At 35.1% G+C, this 18,155-nt stretch overlaps 1 protein-coding gene across 1 annotated transcript in view; it reads left to right on the plus strand.

Annotated features, from left to right (window-relative positions):
• The window catches only part of LOC110268759 (auxin response factor 8-like), a 38,519-nt gene that overhangs the window by 9,437 nt on the left and 10,927 nt on the right, over positions 1 to 18,155 (plus strand). The window lies entirely within an intron of this gene.

Genomic DNA, 18,155 nt, shown 5'->3' on the forward strand with positions numbered 1-18,155 from the left:
GCTCCCTATCTCTGTTTTGTGTGCAGATTCCTTCTGTAACCCTGTAAACTTATACAAATGATTCTTTACCTTAGTGTCAGTAAACTTTATATAAACAAATAAAAATAAAAATAGGGCAAAGTGCTTAGAGGATTGATGCCCCATGGCTGGGTTGCCTCCCAGCAAGCGCTTCTTTATTGTCTTTAGCTGGACCTTGCTGAGCTTTTAATCTAGCTTCAGCCTTGAGCATTCTTGCTCAATGTTGCCTTCAAGATAGTGCTTGATTCTCTGTCCATTGACAATGAACTTCTTATCAGAATCAATATCTTGAAGCTCCACATAACCATATGGTGATACACTTGTAATCACGTATGGTCCCCTCCACCGGGATTTCAATTTCTCGGGGAATAGCCTGAGTCTAGAGTTGAACAGCAGAACCTTCTGTCCTGGTTTAAAGATTCTAGATGACAGCTTTCTGTCATGCCATTTTATTGATTTCTCTTTATAAAGCTTGGCATTTTCAGGCGTAACCGTGAGGCAGATTACTAGCTCTTTGGCGACTGTCACAGTTACGTACAAACTCTCAGGAATCTTTATGGAGTGTGGGCCAATAGAAGCCACATTGGAGGACCTTGGTGGCTGTTCGCTCACCTCCGAAATGGCCTCCATATTGAGAACCATGGCAATGCCATAGGATCCTCTGTGCTTCCTCTCTAGGAACACACCTACGGATAATTCCGTCTGCACATCTCTTAAAGAGATAGGGTTCATCCCACAAGTAGTACTTTGCATCAGTAATTAATTTTTTCTTTTGTTGCCTGTTGTACTCCTTGGGTATGAACCTTGCAGCTTTATAGTTTGCAATATCGACAAACCATGGTGTTTCCTGAATGGCAAATAAATGCTCATCCGGAAAAGTCTCAGAGATCTCAAGAGAGGGGAGGGACGTCCCTTCTACTGGCTCTATCCGGGACAGATGATCAGCCACTTGGTTCTCTGTCCCTTTTCTGTCTCTTATTTCTATATCAAACTCTTGCAGAAGCAATACCCATCTGATGAGCCTGGGTTTTGAATCCTGCTTTGTGAGTAGATATTTAAGAGCAGCATGGTCAGTATACACAATCACTTTTGATCCTACTAAGTATGATCTGAACTTGTCAATGGCGTAAACCACTGCAAGTAATTCTTTTTCTGTGGTTGTGTATTTTTTCTGGGCATCATTTAAAACGCGACTAGCATAATAAATGACATGTAGAAGCTTGTCATGCCTCTGTCCCAGTACTGCACCAATGGCGTGATCACTGGCATCACACATTAGCTCAAATGGTAATGTCCAGTCTGGTGCAGAAATAACTGGTGCTGTGATCAGCTTAGCTTTCAGCGTTTCGAACGCCTGTAGGCACTCTGTGTCAAACACAAATGGCGTGTTAGCAGCTAGCAGATTGCTTAGAGGTTTTGTGATTTTTGAAAAATCCTTTATAAACCTCCTATAGAATCCTGCATTCCCCAGAAAGCTTCTGATTGCCTTAACATTGGCGGGTGGTGGTAATTTTTCAATTACCTCTATTTTTGCTTGATCCACCTCTATTCCCTTGTTAGAGATTTTATGCCCAAGGACAATCCCCTCAGTCACCATGAAGTGACATTTTTCCCAATTTAAAACTAGGTTGGTCTCTTGGCATCTCTTCAAAACAAGTTTTAGGTGATCAAGACAGGAGCTGAATGAGTCTCCATATACTGAGAAGTCATCCATGAAGACTTCCAGAAATTTTTCCACCATGTCAGAGAAAATAGAGAGCATGCATCTCTGGAAGGTTGCAGGCGCATTACACAGCCCGAATGGCATCCTTCTATAAGCAAACACTCCAGATGGACAAGTGAATGCTGTTTCTCTTGGTCCTGAGGATCTACTGCAATTTGGTTATAACCTGAATAGCCATCCAAAAAGCAGTAGTATTCATGATCTGTTAGTCTCTCTAGCATCTGAATTATTTTTCCCTGGGCTCTTACTGTCCTCAGGTGAATTTTGGGTGGTTTGCTCATTCCTTAGCTTTTTGCTGCCTTGATGTGGGGTATTTAATGTTTTCCCACTTCTTAATTGAACTGCTTGGCATTCTTCTGTTATTTGTCTTGACAGCTGCTGCTTTGTTTGCTTAAACTGTTCTTCCATATGTATATTAGTCATCCTTGTCTCTTGTAGTCTATCTTTGAATTCGGCTAATTGCTTTGTTAGGAAGTCCCATTGCTGATTGAATTCAGCAGCTTGTTTCAATAGGTGAAGATTTTCGAAAAAATGAGGGGAGAGAAAGTGGTAAGGAAGTTTTGAAAAAGATATGATTTGGAAAAGATTTTCAATTTTGAAAAAAAATCTGAAATTTTTTTTTTTTAAATTTTGAAAATTTGTTTTAAAATTAGAGAGAAAAGATATTTTTGAATTTAGTGAGGAAAGAGAAAAACAATAAAATAGCACAAGATTTAAAATTTTTAGATCTAATGCTCCTTGTTTTCGAAAAATTTGGAGGGAAAACACCAAGGAACACCAAACTTAAAAATTTTAAGATCAAGACACAAGGAAAACTCAAGAACACTTTGAAGACTCACAAGAACACAAGAACATGAAGAAGGAACACCAACTTAAAATTTTTAGAAAAACAAAATCAAAATTTTCGAAAATCAAGAGAAATCACAAGAAAACACCAAACTTAAAGTTTGGCACAAAATTTAATAGAGAAATTATTATTTATGAAAAAGAAGATTTTGAAAAGAATATAAAAGATTCTAACCCAATTAACAAGAACACAGACCAACGCTCTAGCCAAATGAGTTATGAATGTAACACTTGTTTCGAAGAAGTATATTTTTTTTTTTTTGAAAAATCAACAAGAAAACACCAAACTTAAAGTTTGGCACAGGATTTAATAGAAAAAATTATTTTTGAAAAAGATTTTAAAAATATGATAGCCAATTACCATGAACATAAACACCACGTTCTAACTAATTGAGCTATAAATTTAAAGTGTTTTAACAAGGGATAAATAATAAAAGACTCTAAACCAAAAAAAGAAAAATTTTTCCTAATCTAAGCAACAAAATAAACCGTTAGTTGTCCAAACACGAACAATCCCCGGCAACGGCGCCAAAAACTTGGTGCACGAATTATGAATTACACTTTTCACAACTCGTACCACTAACCAGCAAGTGCACTGGGTCGTCCAAGTAATACCTTATGTGAGTAAAGGTCGAATCCCACAGAGATTGTTGGTTTGAAGCAATCTATGGTTATCTTATAAATCTTAGTTAGGAAGTCAATTATATTTATCAGTTGAATTACAATTAAACAAGAGAGCATGAATTAAAGGTTACTTGTGATGCAGTAATGGAGAATATGTTGGAGTTTTGGAGATGCTTTGTCTTCTGAATCTCTGCTTTCCTCTGTCTTCTGAATCACGCACGCATGTCCTTCTATGGCAAGCTGTGTGTAGGTGGATCACCGTTGTCAATGGCTACCATCCATCCTTCCAGTGAAAAGATTCCCAGTGCGCTGTCACCACACGGCTAATCATCTGCAGGTTCTCAATCATACCGGAATAGGATCTGCTATCCTTTTGCGTCTGTCACTATGCCCAGCACTCGTGAGTTTGAAGTTCATCACAGCCATCCAATCCCAGAATCCTACTCGGAATACCACAGACAAGGTTTAGACTTTCCGGATTCTCATGAATGCCGCCATCAATCTAGCTTTTACCACGGAGATTCCAATTAAGAAATCTAAGAGATATTCATTCATTCTATAATGGAACGTAGGTGATTGTCAGGCACTGGGGCTGAGATTTAAGCAATCCACGTGCAGAGGCCATTTGTGGAGTTGAACGCCAGTTTTTGTGCCAGTTTGGGCGTTCAACTCCAGCTTTTGATCTTTTTCTGGCGCTGGACGCCAGAATTGGGTAGAGAACTGGCGTTGAACGCCAGTTTACATCGTCTATCCTTGTGCAAAGTATGGACTATTATATATTGCTGGAAAGCCCTGGATGTCTACTTTCCAATGCAATTGGAAGCGCGCCATTTCGAGTTTTGTAGCTCCAGAAAATTCACTTTGAGTGCAGGGAGGTCAGAATCCAACAGCATCAGCAGTCCTTTTTCAGCCTGAATCAGATTTTTGCTCAGCTACCTCAATTTCAGCCAGAAAAATACCTGAAATTACAGAAAAATACACAACTCATAGTAAAGTCCAGAAATATGAATTTTTCCTAAAAACTAATGGAATTAAACTAAAAACTAACTAAAATATCCTAAAAACTATATGAAATTAACCCCAAAAAGCGTATAAAATATCCGCTCATCAATCTCAAAGATGGTTTGTTGACGGTTGCAAATATTGTATTGGATGATGACTTTGGTACACCATTCTTTGACTTTGGCATAATTCAATCAACCGATGAAGCTACAATTACACAAGAGGATGAACCACCAGCCAAGAAGAGAAAATTTCAAAAATTGGAACTCAAGAGAACCTCGTGTTGGCTGATGAGTTAGAAATGCTGGTTGATGATGTTATGGATGCTGGGGTTGTAACAGCATTAAAATTTACCAAGTAGACAAGTCCACAACTAATGCAACAAGATGTACAGCTGAGTTTGAGCTTCCTTGAAAAGTTTAAGACTCCAGTCAAGCAAAAGGAAATAACGGAAGAGTTTAGAGACAAATGCTATCATTGGGCCACAAATATCAAGACATTCAAAAATGACACCAGTAATGAATGGGAGATTATATTCAAGTTGAAGCATGAAAATCTATTCGAAGGAGCTAGATTTTATTTTGCATCTTTAAAACCAAAAGAATTTGTTAAAAATCTGGTAAATTCTTCTGCTATAACACTAAAGCTTTTTTTTTTTATGAATTATTGTACCATATATGTAATTTAATTTGGGTCCTTTGTTTTCATAAGTGTTCTCCGTAGTATGCCAACTTCTCAACAAGAAGAAATCTAAAAAAAATTGAAGAATAGATATATTGTGTCCATCTAATACTGTGGTAAGCTCTACTAGAATTAAACTTTAACCTCAATTTTGGTGCATTTTGAAAATATATTATATGCTAAAAGTTATTATTTCGATGTAGAATAACATGTTGATGAAGTTTGAGCATAACTACATTAATCCAGTAATCAAGAAGGCCTAAAGCATTAATGAATATAAGAACTACCTTTCTAGACAAAAAAAAAAAGCTAGCATCCCATCCATTTATAAATTTTTATTTCTAAAACTTCTTAAATAATTTTTCATTCTATGTCATTTAGACTAAAATATTGTCCTATTTACCCAAATGTTAGTTATTTGCCCCAATTTGCCATGGAAGACATTAGTGGCTGTGGATTTCGAATGTGCAAAATAAAATATTTCATGTGCTTGACCCCATTCAAAAAGAATCTCCCAATGAAGAAAGAACAAAATAAATAAATTTGTGGTAAGTTGTTTACATAATACATATTTTTATTTTCTTTATCTTGTTTGTCTTCTTGTGTTGAATTGAGTTTGTGCATCGTAATCATTAATTAATTTTGGTGTAATCACTACGCCAGAAGCAGCAAATGGCGGCGGCAATATACCAGCGATTTTTAGAAATACCGCTAAAATGCTAGATTGCGGCAGTCTCGATGACGGTTTTAATAGGGCTGCTAAATCAAATAATTTGACTCTGGTTTAAGGGAAAAACGCAATGCACACAAAGAAATCCCCAATTGGAATTAAAAAAGAAACCCTCTCCTTCCGTGATTCAAGAAAAATGTAAAACCTCCAAGGGCTTTCTGCCTTGCCGCTGCGCTCGAAATCATGCCACCCTCATCATATTGCTTGGCCATCGCTCCATCCTATTGCATCGCCTTGCATGCAAATCCCCCTCTTGCTGCCTGTTCAGTCCGCTGCTCCTGCAAATCCCACGAACGAAATCTTCCCACAATCCGCCACCCACGCACCATCCTTCTTTCGTTCTGATATGTTCCATCTTCGCTACTGCTTGCTTTCCTCTTTCCCGGTTTGATCTTCTCTCTGTGCTCGCTTTCAATTAATTAATGTGTATTAGGGTTATCTATTAGGAATTAGGATGAGCTTTTGAATCTATTGTAATTGATGAATTTCCATTTAAGCTCTTTGTCTTGAGTTCCCATATGATTAGTCAATTAGTATTTCCCAATATTTATTTTTTAATCTTTCCTCTGTTGATGGTACGGATACTTCTGATTAATTTTGCAAGCAAGATTGGTGCTATAGTTACCAAGATTTGGAGTTCAGAAGTCACCCATGTGATTGCATCTACTGATGAAAATAGAGCATGCTCTAGGACAGTAAAAGTTCTTATGGCAATTCTAAATAGGGATGGGTTCTCAAAATGGATTGTAAGTTATTGTGGTTCTACGTTTTCTTACTTTATTACTTTTATCCTCATAATTGATTTCTAATTATTGAGTTCTTTAGTCACTTAATGACTTCATTATTTGGTTCTTATTCTGCAACGATTATGTTCATTTGAGCGTTGGAGGTTAGAAGGAAGAATAGAATTTGTGGAACAGTTTGATCAAATGTAATGTTCTACATAGTGGCATTCTTTCTGAACTTATAGTTCTCTACCATGTGAAGTTCACATTTTGCTTTGATATTTATAAGGTAATCTATATATTTAGTTTTATAATAGTTATTTGATGGAAATTTTATTTTGAGAAAATTTTAAGACTAAATTGACTTGACAATTTAAAAGTGTTAGGATTAACTTGATTAAACTTTTGTTTCTATATCATCTCATATCATCTAAATAATGCAGAACATCAACAAAATAAAGAAGGTCAAGTGCCCCGTATTGGTGATAGTGTTTTCTTCACTTTTCATTCAAATTTCATCTGATCATCACTCTTCTCCATGAATTGTTGAAGGTAATTCCTCTAATATACTTCCTCTCTACTTTTGTACTTATCAAGTTAACTAGTTGATTCAAAAGTTTTAATCTTTTGTTTAGATTTTAGTATTTTCATGCATGATTAGTTTATCTAGCATGTGGGTCTTCACTAATTTCTCCAAATAATTAGCTTGTGCTGTCGGTGAGGAAAAAAGTTATATATTGATTTTTAATTTATTATAAAAAAATTATTTATCTATTTATCGGTTTAATTCAATGTAAAAGGTTGTATAATTATGCATGTGGTGCCTTGTGTATATTATATTTTAATTAGATTGGTGTAGGAACTTGGTTTGCATAGTTTAAGAAATGGTGGTAGGTGGGAAATTGCATAATTAAGTCTGGGACCAGGTGGTGTTGGTAGTTGTTATGGTTAATCTAAGTCTATAACTATAGCTTGGTTGAGCTAAGTTGGTTTCATTTTCTGGGTTGTATTTGGTTTTGACCTCTATGTTAACTTTGCAGTTTCACCCTTTTTTGTGAAATGTTGAATGTAACGAAGTGTGAAAGTGGTGTTAATCAATGTGCGTTGTGCCTGTAGAGATATAAAATGATTACTAATTGTGTCACTTTTTGGAATCTTTCTGTTGAGTTTGAGTGATTATGTAATGATGTCTTACTTGTTGTTTGTGTCATTGGGCTATTTAATTAGTAAGTGATTAGATTGGATGGACAAACATTCTGGGGATTCTGCGCTAACTCATGGTGCCACAGGTGCTTTCTCTCACTCCATGTTTAATGCATGTGTGTGTAGTTGCAAGGACATAGATATTTGTTTTTAAATTAAGAAAAGAAATCAAATTCCAGCTGTTTAATGTATATATACTGTTGTTAGTATTATGAAGCATCGTTCCGAACGATCCTGATGTTGTTTGTAATGAACAGGATCGGATCGGAGCAAAGGGCATGCATGCTGTGATGAATCTTACATACACATGCACAGTGAATGCTGATCACTTTAACCCCGTATATTTACATTCTAGATAGATTCGTTTTTTTTTTCTATTTTATAGATTTTTCTTATTAGTTACTAACGTTGTTACGGTCTTTTCACGAATTAAATTTTGTATTACTTAATTAAACACCAGTATTGAGGATCCTCTAATTTAATGAATTAACTAACATGAGTCTTATATATATATATAGGGTGACATGAGTGAAAGCAGGACCACATTGTATTAGAATTTAGCACAAGGTAGAGAGTATTTTCATCAAAATGGAATGCCATTAAATAATCAACAGCTACCAAAAGGAGAGATGCAGGTACAGTATTATTATTCCAAAGGTTTCTCATCACTCAACTGATCAAGGACCTCCTCCTTTTCATATTTAACAACTTAATAGCCTTTATTTTAGAACAATAACCATACCAAATGATACCTAAGATCCTAGTGTTGCAATTAACACTGTTACATATATAATAGTTAATTAAGCTTGATATATATCTAATTCTTTTGAGTCAATATAGGAAAACATTAAAGGTGGGGTTTACAAGCTAAAATCAGGACATAACACTTGGGAATCAGAGATCATTGTTTAGAGTTTTGGGAAAGTAGCATTCATCTTTTCAAAAATTAGATTGTATAGGCTCTTATTTTTATAGTGTCATGCATGCATGATTGTATAGAGTTATTAGCAACCACACTTTACTCGAACTCGCCAATAATTCACACATACAAAAAGTATAGCCAACCAAGTAGCTCACAACTTAGTAAAACTTAGCTTGCTTATTCCACCCTAATAATTCTATTTAGTAAGAAGAATCTCCAACAGTAGCTATACAGACCTTAGTAATAACAAATCAAGACCTAAATTAAATTATTAGCAATAAGCTTACCTACCTTTGATCATATATATTATTATAGTGATATGAAGAGGGCGTATATATGTTTTCTTTATTGGTGAGACATGATGACAGTGGGCAGGTAATATAACTAATTTTCAAAGACAGTGATTATATGCTTTCATCTCATAACTAGATAACCACCGGGGGAACCTCTACCCTTTTTTTAATTAAACTAGTTCTTTTGGCTTTGTATCGTTGGATGATTGATGGAAACAATTTGCAGGTCTAGTTGAGGACCAACAACTGATGGAGACCTTGGTGTCGGTATAAGTGCTCCTGGTACTACATCAATTAAAAGCTTTGCTAAAATTTGATCAAAGCATTAACTAAAAGTTTTGATACAGCTAATAGAATTTTCTTAGCATAGTAGTTTTGTGTTCAATATTTTTTGAGTAAATAATTTACAAATAAATATTTTTTTTAGTTAACGGTTTAGAATTATCTACGAGTTTAATATATTTTATTTAGTATTTTTTTGTATTAATATCTCAAGTTTAATAAATATGATGTAAAGAAAATATGTTATAATGAAGAAAAATGGTATAAACTATTGTAGTTGATCAGTTCTTTTTTTAAGCTTGTGTATGAAATTGCGGCAGTTCGAAACCGCCACAATTTTTTTTAAAAAAACCCACATAATTTGGCAGCGGTTTTAAAACCGCCACAGATTTTTTTAAAAAATCCACTTACCAAAATAGCGGCGGTTCTGCAACCGCCGCAAAATTGTCAACTTGATTTGCTGCGGTTGTGCCAGCGGTTCATTAGAACCACCGCAAAATCAAATCTCCACCCCGGCCCCTAATAGGTGACGCTTGTGAAACCGCTGGAATTTCAGTTTGCGACGGTTTAAAACCGCCACAAATCCCTAAATAAACCGCCGTAAATTATCGTTTCTATTGTAGTGAATTCTCTGTCAAATTAATTAATTTGTACTGCTTCTTATGTTTGGCTTTCTGTACTTTTTAGAGCTTGATGATATTAGAAATGAGGGTGTATGCTGGAGCAAAACCTTTGGTGGAGAATCAAGAGAGCATTAAAGCACCATATATTTCACTCAATGGTCAATGAATATCGTAAGTACTGTTATTTAATATATTTTATTGTGCTTTCGTGTAACTATCCTATTAAACATATTTTACTTTGTTATTTTATTTTTGTTTATTAGCTGAAATTACGGAATATATGTCATGGAATAGCTAGAGACAATTCATCCCAAAAAGATTAGAAAAGGAAAATACACATGAAAATTTGAAAACAAGTAAGTATCATTAAAAATACATAATTCTTTACTTCTAAATTAAAAATAAATTTCCTTAAATTGTAGGAAAAAGTTGATCGTTTCAGAGTGGAATATGCTTCGATTGTTATCTTTAATGAAATAAATCGAGAGATAAAGTCATTGCTGAATCTGAAGGCATAAGACTCTCAAAGCTATCTGCTGCAATATCAAGTCCTTTCTGTAAATTTTCATTAGAAAATATAGAAAGTGTATATGTTGAATGTTGTAAATTGTTATGAATTTATACACTGGTTGAGTATTGAATTATCTGTGTATTGTATAGTTAAAACAAAAATATCCATTGCATCTTTGTAAATATTAAATTGAAACTTTTGATAAATTTCTTTGTCAAATTAAACTTCTATGAATCTGTTTGTACTGTATTGCAGAATTTGAAGCCCTATTAATCAAAGTTCACAATTATTAGGTTTAATATATTGAAGAAACTACAGATGCATCGAATTTCTTCTCATTCAACCTGATACTATTTACCATTAAACAATTGAAAAAATAATTTAAAAACCAACAGTAACTTGGTAAATGGAACAACACAACACAATTTAGAAAGTAAACCTCATTCTATTAAAAAATAAAAATTTTACACTCATTGCACCGAAATTCATTCAAATAAACACCGAGAAACCTATATTATTTTCTTGATTCTCTGAACTGATAATTCATAATTTGTCCATGATAAAGCCTAGAATTTGACTGCACCACTGATCCATCATCTAAAAGGTTTAACTGCAAAAAGTAAATCGTATATTAGCACAATTATCAACATGCACAAAGACTATTTGAATTTCAACTTAAACAGCAACATATGCATCAGACAATGTATGAAAATCAACAAAAAGAAAATCACCATCGTCCTTATATCCCTAGAGCAATGAAGCATGCCCCAATTCAGACAGCAAAATAAACCAAATATTAAACCTAAATCCACTAACAAACAACTAAAATTACCTAACCACATGCAATTCTAACTAACTAACTAAAATGCTATTAAACTAAGCTAACTATACTAACTGAACAGAACGTAAACAGAACGTAGCAAGGAATGCAGGGGAGACCTGGGAAAAGTAGAAATAGGGAAGAAGCTGAACAAAAGGCTAGAAGTAAAGTTAGTATCCATGTCAACAAATCACATAGATATGGAGGTAACCGAGAAGAACAGTGATCGAAAGTGGAGAGCCACTGGCTTCTATGGATGCCCGAAAAACCAAAACAAAAAGGTTAGTTGGGATATTTTAAATGTGCTTGGATGTAATTCTAGACTACCTTGGATTATTTTTGGAGATTTTAATCAGGTGTTAAATAAAAATGAGAAGAGAGGAGGAAACCCAGTTGGCTATCTCAAGTAGAGGGCTTCATAGAGGCCATACAATCAAATAGCTTGTTGGACCTAGGCTTTGATGGTCATCCTTTTACATGGTCAAATGGGAAATCGGGTGATAGGAATATTCAAGAATGTCTGGATAGGGCCTAGCGAATGTAGAATGGAAAGAACTCTTTCCAATAACAACAGTCCAACACTTGGGAAGGTTCAAATCAGACCACAGTCCAATTCTAATAGACTTACAGGGCGACCGCCGTTTTAAGTTTGAGAAGTTTTGGTTATCGAATGAAGAGTGTTACAAGGTTGTTAAAGAATCTTGGAGAAATAGCACAGGAACGCTTGAAGAAAAGTTAGGGCAATGCAGGAGAAGGCTGGATAGATAAGGGGAGGAAAATTTTAGGAATATCCCAAAGAAGATTAGAGAAGAACAAAAGGAACTAGCCCACTTAAACTCAATCCAGCAAACTGAAGAGGTTTTGAGGAACACCAGGGTTGAATTATTAAAACTGGAAGAAATTTGGTTGTCGCAAAGATCAAGAGCCAACTGGATGAGACATGGTGATAGAAACACGAAGTATTTTCACCAGAAAGCATCTTAGAGAAAAATAAGAAATAAGGTCGAAGCGATAATAGATGATGTGGGAAGAAAGATTGAAGATGAGAAAAAAATTGAATATGTGATGAGGAGTTTTTTTGAAGGACTTTTCTCATCGGAGGAGACAGTAGAGGCAACAAAGATCTGTGAAGTTGTCGGAGGCCGAATAGATGAGGAGAAGTTTCAATTTCTAAATAAGGATTTCTCTAGAGAGGAAGTGACGCAAGCTCTCCAGCAAATGCATCCAACAAAGGCTCCTAGGCCAGATGGTATGCCAGTCCTGTTTTACCAAAAGATATGGCCTATAGTAGGGGAAGAAATAACCAGAATAGTGCTCAAGATTCTTAACGAAGGTGCTTATCCAAAACCAATTAACCACACTCACATCTGCATGATACCCAAGGTAGCTAAACCAAAGCATACAAGAAAATTCAAGCCAATCTCATTATGTAACGTGATCATGAAGATAGCTACCAAGACAATGGCAAATAGACTAAAGAGAATCCTACCTCAGATTGTAAGAGAAAATCAGAGCGCCTTTATTCTCAGGAGGCTTATTACAGATAATGGTTTGGTTGCGTTTGATATCTTCCACTACATGAAGAAGAAGACGGAGGGAAATAAAGGGTATGTGGGGATGAAGCTCGACATAGAGAAAGCCTACGATAGAGTTGAATAGAGTTTCTTAAGAGAAGTCCAAATCTCCATGGGATTTCCGGACAGGTGGGTTGAAATTATTTGGAGATGCGTGAGTACGACGTCCTTCTCGATATTACTGAATGGGTGTGCCAGGGAAAGTCTTTCAACCAGGGAGAGAATTGAGGTAGGGGGACCCTATTTCCCCTTACCTGTTCATTCTTTGTATGGAGGTACTCTCTGGTAATCTAAACAGAGCACAAGAAAACAGACAAATTCAAGGGATCAAGATAGCCAGACACAGCCCATAAATAAACCATCTATTCTTTGTAGACGATAGTATTTTATTCACTAGGGCCTCTGATCAGTCAATCCAAGCCATGACGGAAATACTGAATTCTTACCAGAACACGTAAGGACAACGCATCAACCTAGAGAAGTCGGAGATGTCTTTTAGCCAAAACATTCCTACTAACAGACAGATGATCATCCAAGATCGGATGGGGTTTAAGGCGGTGGAAAGACACTCGAAGTACTTAGGTCTACCAACTTTGGTGGGGAGATCTAAGAAGAGGGTTTTTGAGTTTGTTCAAGAGAGAGTTTGGAAGAAACTTAGAGGTTGGAAGGAGAAGACATTATCAAGAGTGGGAAAGGAGATTCTTATAAAGTCAGTTGTTTAGGCTATCCCGGCCTACATATTGTGCTTTTTCAAGTTGCCGAACAGCCTCTGTAGCCATATAGAGGCAATAATTAACAGATTCTATTGGGGTTCGAGGGAGGGGGAGAGAAAGATACATTGGGTCAGATGGGAGAAGTTGTGTTTACCTAAAGACAGAGGAGGTTTGGGGTTCAGAGAAGTAGAGGCTTTCAATTTGGCGCTCTGGTGAAACAAGGGTGGAGAATGATCAACAACCCAGACTCATTGGCAACAAGAATTCTAAAAGGTAAATACTTTAACAGAAAATCCTTCTGGAACTCGGATCTAGGCTGGGTACCAAGCTACACTTGGAGAAGCATATGGCAAGTTAAGGGCGTTATTGAGATAGGTGGATATTGGAAAATAGGAGATAGAAAAAATGTCAGCATTTGGAAGGATCCATGGCTTCCGAAACAAAATGGCTCCAAGCCATGGACTCCACCAAATACTTTGGATTTAACAGCACAAGTGGCAGAACTCATTCAAACAGAAGATAGGAGTTGGAACAGAGATTTAATAGAACAAATATTTCTACCATTTGAGAGCCAACAAATCCTAAACATTTCAATCCCAAGAATAGACCAACCAGACAGGTTTATATGGAAAACAGCTAGAGATGGCATCTTCAAAGTCAAATTAGCATACCATGAAATTAAAGCCATAAATCAGAACCAGTCCATAGACACAGAGAGTGAAGGAAGAAAGGAGGTTACCTGGAAAGAAGTTTGGCAAATTAAAGCACCCCCAAGATCAAAGAACTTTCTTTGGCGTTTGATCCATGGATCCCTCCCTACAAACAAAAATCTCTGCAGAAGAGGGATGACGAGAGCTCCGTTATGTACTAAATGACGGAAAGCCACATAATTCTGGGATGTCGGTTCGCAAAGAAGTTGTAGTTTGTGACCCATTGCTGCTGAGAATGAAAGATGAGGCTGGAACTACTCTGAAGGAATGGGTTGCTATATTGTTGGGGAATCTGGAAGAGAAAGAAAAAACTCTACATCTGCACCCTGATACACTAGTTGTGGATTGCGAGAAATAGAAGAACCTTCGAAGGTAGAGAATACACAATTGACGCAGAAGTGGACACATGCAAAGAAAATAGCGAACGAATTTTGAAAAGCTCAAGTACAGGAAAAGGAGAGAGGCTCTGTAATGACCACCCAAATGAAGCATAATTGGGAACCACCAACTACCACTCTCGTTAAAATTAATGTGGATGCAGCCATATCCAATGGTAATAATGGAGGAGTTGAGGCGGTGATTAGGAATGGTATGGGTCACATTCTTACAGCAGCAATATGGCCCACAACACAACCACTTGAAACCCTTGAAGCAGAGGCTCTTGCAATATATTTGGGGATGAAGCTAGCAAAAGAATGTTGCTTTATGGAGATTGTTATAGAGAGTGATTGCATAGAAGTGGTAAATGAACTCAAACACGGTAGACCAAACCCAACTTGCTTCAGAGCTTTTGTAGTAGATGCTCTATCTTTGATGTGTAACTTTAGATTAATGGCTTTCACTCATATTAAAAAAAGTGGAAACAAAGTAGCCCATGAATTAGCAAAAGAGTAGTGCTACACATACAAGTCATTTGGGTTTACAAGTCATACAAGTTAGGCCAAACCACACGCGCGCTACTCAACGGTTTTCATAGCGTGCTTCGCGTTCCTCCTCCTCCTCCTCTTCCTCCTTTTTCTCCTTCTTCTTTGCGTTTCTCCTCCTTTTTCTTCGCGTGTTTCATCTTTATCATTGTTTTTTTATTACTGTTGTTGCTGTAATTTTTTCCCCTCTTTCTCTGTCTATTGATTTTATAACATTATGTATTTTTTTCTTCTTTGTTTGATTTTTTCTCCCAAGAAGAATTATAAGAAAATAAAATAAGAAGATGAGGAAGAAGAAGTAGTAGAAGATGAGGAGGAGGAAGATGAAGAGTTTTGAATTATACAGAACTTATCAGAATAAAAATACACCCAAAATTCTTAAAAATATACCCAAATATCTTCGTGTTACACCCAAATTTGCTGCAAATATAGAAAAATATTTTCTCTAATGCTGCATTTTTTTTCTTCTTTTTTTCTTTACTTCTTTCTTTCTTTTAGTTAAATGAATGTAAGTTCATCATCTTCCAAGTAATTTTGCAGCATTATGTGTTTTTTCTTCTTCTTTATTTGATTTTTTTTGTTTTTATTCTTGTTAAGAGAGTAAAACAATAAGAAACTTGAGAAGGTAAAACAAAATAGAAAAAGATGAATAAAAAAAAAAAGAAGATAGTTATGATGATGAAAAAAAGAAGCAGTAGAATATGAGGAAGCGGAAGAAGAAGAGTTTTGAATTATGTAGAACTTATCAGAATAAATATACACCCAAAATTCTTAAAATACACCCAAATTTACTGTAAATACAGAAAAATATTTTTTTTCAATGCAAAACTTTTACATTATATTCAAATTAAACCATCAACGATGAAATATTGTTCACCTACAGAATCATAAACTACTAACAAAAAAATTAACTAGAAGAAATTTCAATGAAAAAAGAAGAAGGAAGAGGAGGAAATGATGGTGTTGGTGGCGACGATAACGAAAGAACGTGCAATGAAGAAGAAGAAGAAGAAGAAGAAGAAGAAGAAGAAGAAGAAGAAGAAGAAGAAGAAGAAGAAGAAGAAGAAGAAGAAGAAGAAGAAGAAGAAGAAGAAGAAGAAGAAGAAGAAGAAGAACGTGCAGTAACGGCTGAAAGCGCGTGAATATAAATAACTTGTAAAGACTTGTATAGGAAAATACTTATATATGGAGAATTATTCTTAGCAAAAATAGCCCATACCAATCTTAATACTATATGGATGGAAGAGGCTCCTAACCATATTCAAAATTTGGCCTGGTTGGACATTATAGCCCATATGAAATGAAAGTTTCTTCTTCCATCAACAACAACAACAACAACAATAATAATAATAATAATAATAATAATAATACATTTAAAGTATGTTAATTTATTTGATTTTTTTCTTATGCATATTACAAAAATAATTATTTCCAAAACAAAAAAATAATTATTTATAAATGAACATAATTAATTATACGACAAAGATAATACCAATACGTTTATTTTTATCAAATTAAATCCTATTAAATTATTAATTTAAATTCAATCTATTTAATTTTTAATTTCAAAAACATTTCATACATTGTTCTGTGTGTGAAAAAGTTACGTAGAGATTTTTAATTGCCCAATCATGCCATTAATACATTCTCTTGCACTTTCTAAACCATACATTATTCTGTGTGCGAAAACTTTCAATTATTACCTTTTGCCATAATCTTAAACTACTTCATGATACAAATAATTTTCTTTCTCCTGATAATTATATCATTGTATACTATCGTATACTATTTAACGTACTAATAAATAAAATTCATAACGTAAAATTGATATCATTACAATCAGTGGCAGAGCTTTCTTGGGACAATGGAGGCCACGGCCCCCCAAAACTTTTATAAGTAGTTCTATCTCAAAGAAAAACAAGTTAGCTCAATTAGTTAAAATAATATGCTTCCAACTTATATACTTGGGTTCAACACCCATCTTCACCATTCTTTAAAATTTTTTTTCTTGCATGCATATATTTAAATCAATATTACACTGAATTATATTCGATTTTTCGTATATTTTCATGCATTATTTTATTTTTAGAATAATGAAAATTATAGTATAACTAATACTAATATCAGTTATTAATAAATTATATAATTTTTTTATTAGATTTTTAGTCCCTCTAAAAATTTCTTTCAAGCACCGTCACTGATTGCAACTTTATCCAAAATCCGAATTAAATTAAGATTTAACAAATTATAAGTCACTCAACTATTTGTTTCCATAACAAACAACATTATTGTACAATCCGTTCCAACCAAAAACCACACAACTTCATCGAAAATCAGTTATTTTTTTTCCCCAACCCAAACTTTCATGTGAAACAAATAAATTGTCACATTTTCATCGACAAAACTAACGACAATCGACTGGAGACCAACCAGATAACAAAAATATTCGAGGTCCAATAAAAAAAGCCCACAACCTTAATTAACAACATCAACCATTAATCAATTTCACTTGATTAATCCCTTTCGATCAACACGCAACACAGATTTTGACAGTTTGCAGATCTTGTCCTCCTCCGTCGAAACACACACCACACGCGTTTGTTTATCATTTGCCCACGTACGTTTCACAGGTGAGGAACAAAAATTATTTTCTCACCGTAGCATTGGCCCTAAATTAAAACACATAACCATTGTTAACAAAATCGGACCAGACCAACCGGCTCGACCGAAAAACCAATAAACTAGACCTTAAATCGGTCCGGTCCGATAATCTGACCGGATGAGGCAATGAACCGGTGCGAACCGGTCAAAACCGGTCAAACTCGGTAAGACTAGTTCGATCAATGTTGAATCTAGGGTTCGAACCCCCTTAGAATAACTAGATATTTTTAAAATGTTAGTGAAAATATGTATTTTAAATTTTAATTTTAAATTTTTTACTATATTTTATTTTTTATTTACATAGGACCGGGTCAATCGGTTCAACCAGTAACCCACCGATTGAACCAATAACCCAGTGACCTGACCGGTTCAATCACCAATTCGGTTCTAACAACTATGCACATAACTGCATCTAGTTCTTTTTTTCACTTTTCTCCTCTTCATCTACTTCTCTTTCTGTATTCATTTAAAAACTGGTTAATTTTCGGTTTGACTCACCAGTTTCCAACTGATTTTCCAATTTTTATACGGTTCTTTGGTTGGTCAATTTTTTTGTTAGATTAAATTGCAT

Source organism: Arachis ipaensis, chromosome B02, assembly GCF_000816755.2.
Source record: "Arachis ipaensis cultivar K30076 chromosome B02, Araip1.1, whole genome shotgun sequence".
Taxonomy (NCBI): Eukaryota; Viridiplantae; Streptophyta; class Magnoliopsida; order Fabales; family Fabaceae; genus Arachis; species Arachis ipaensis.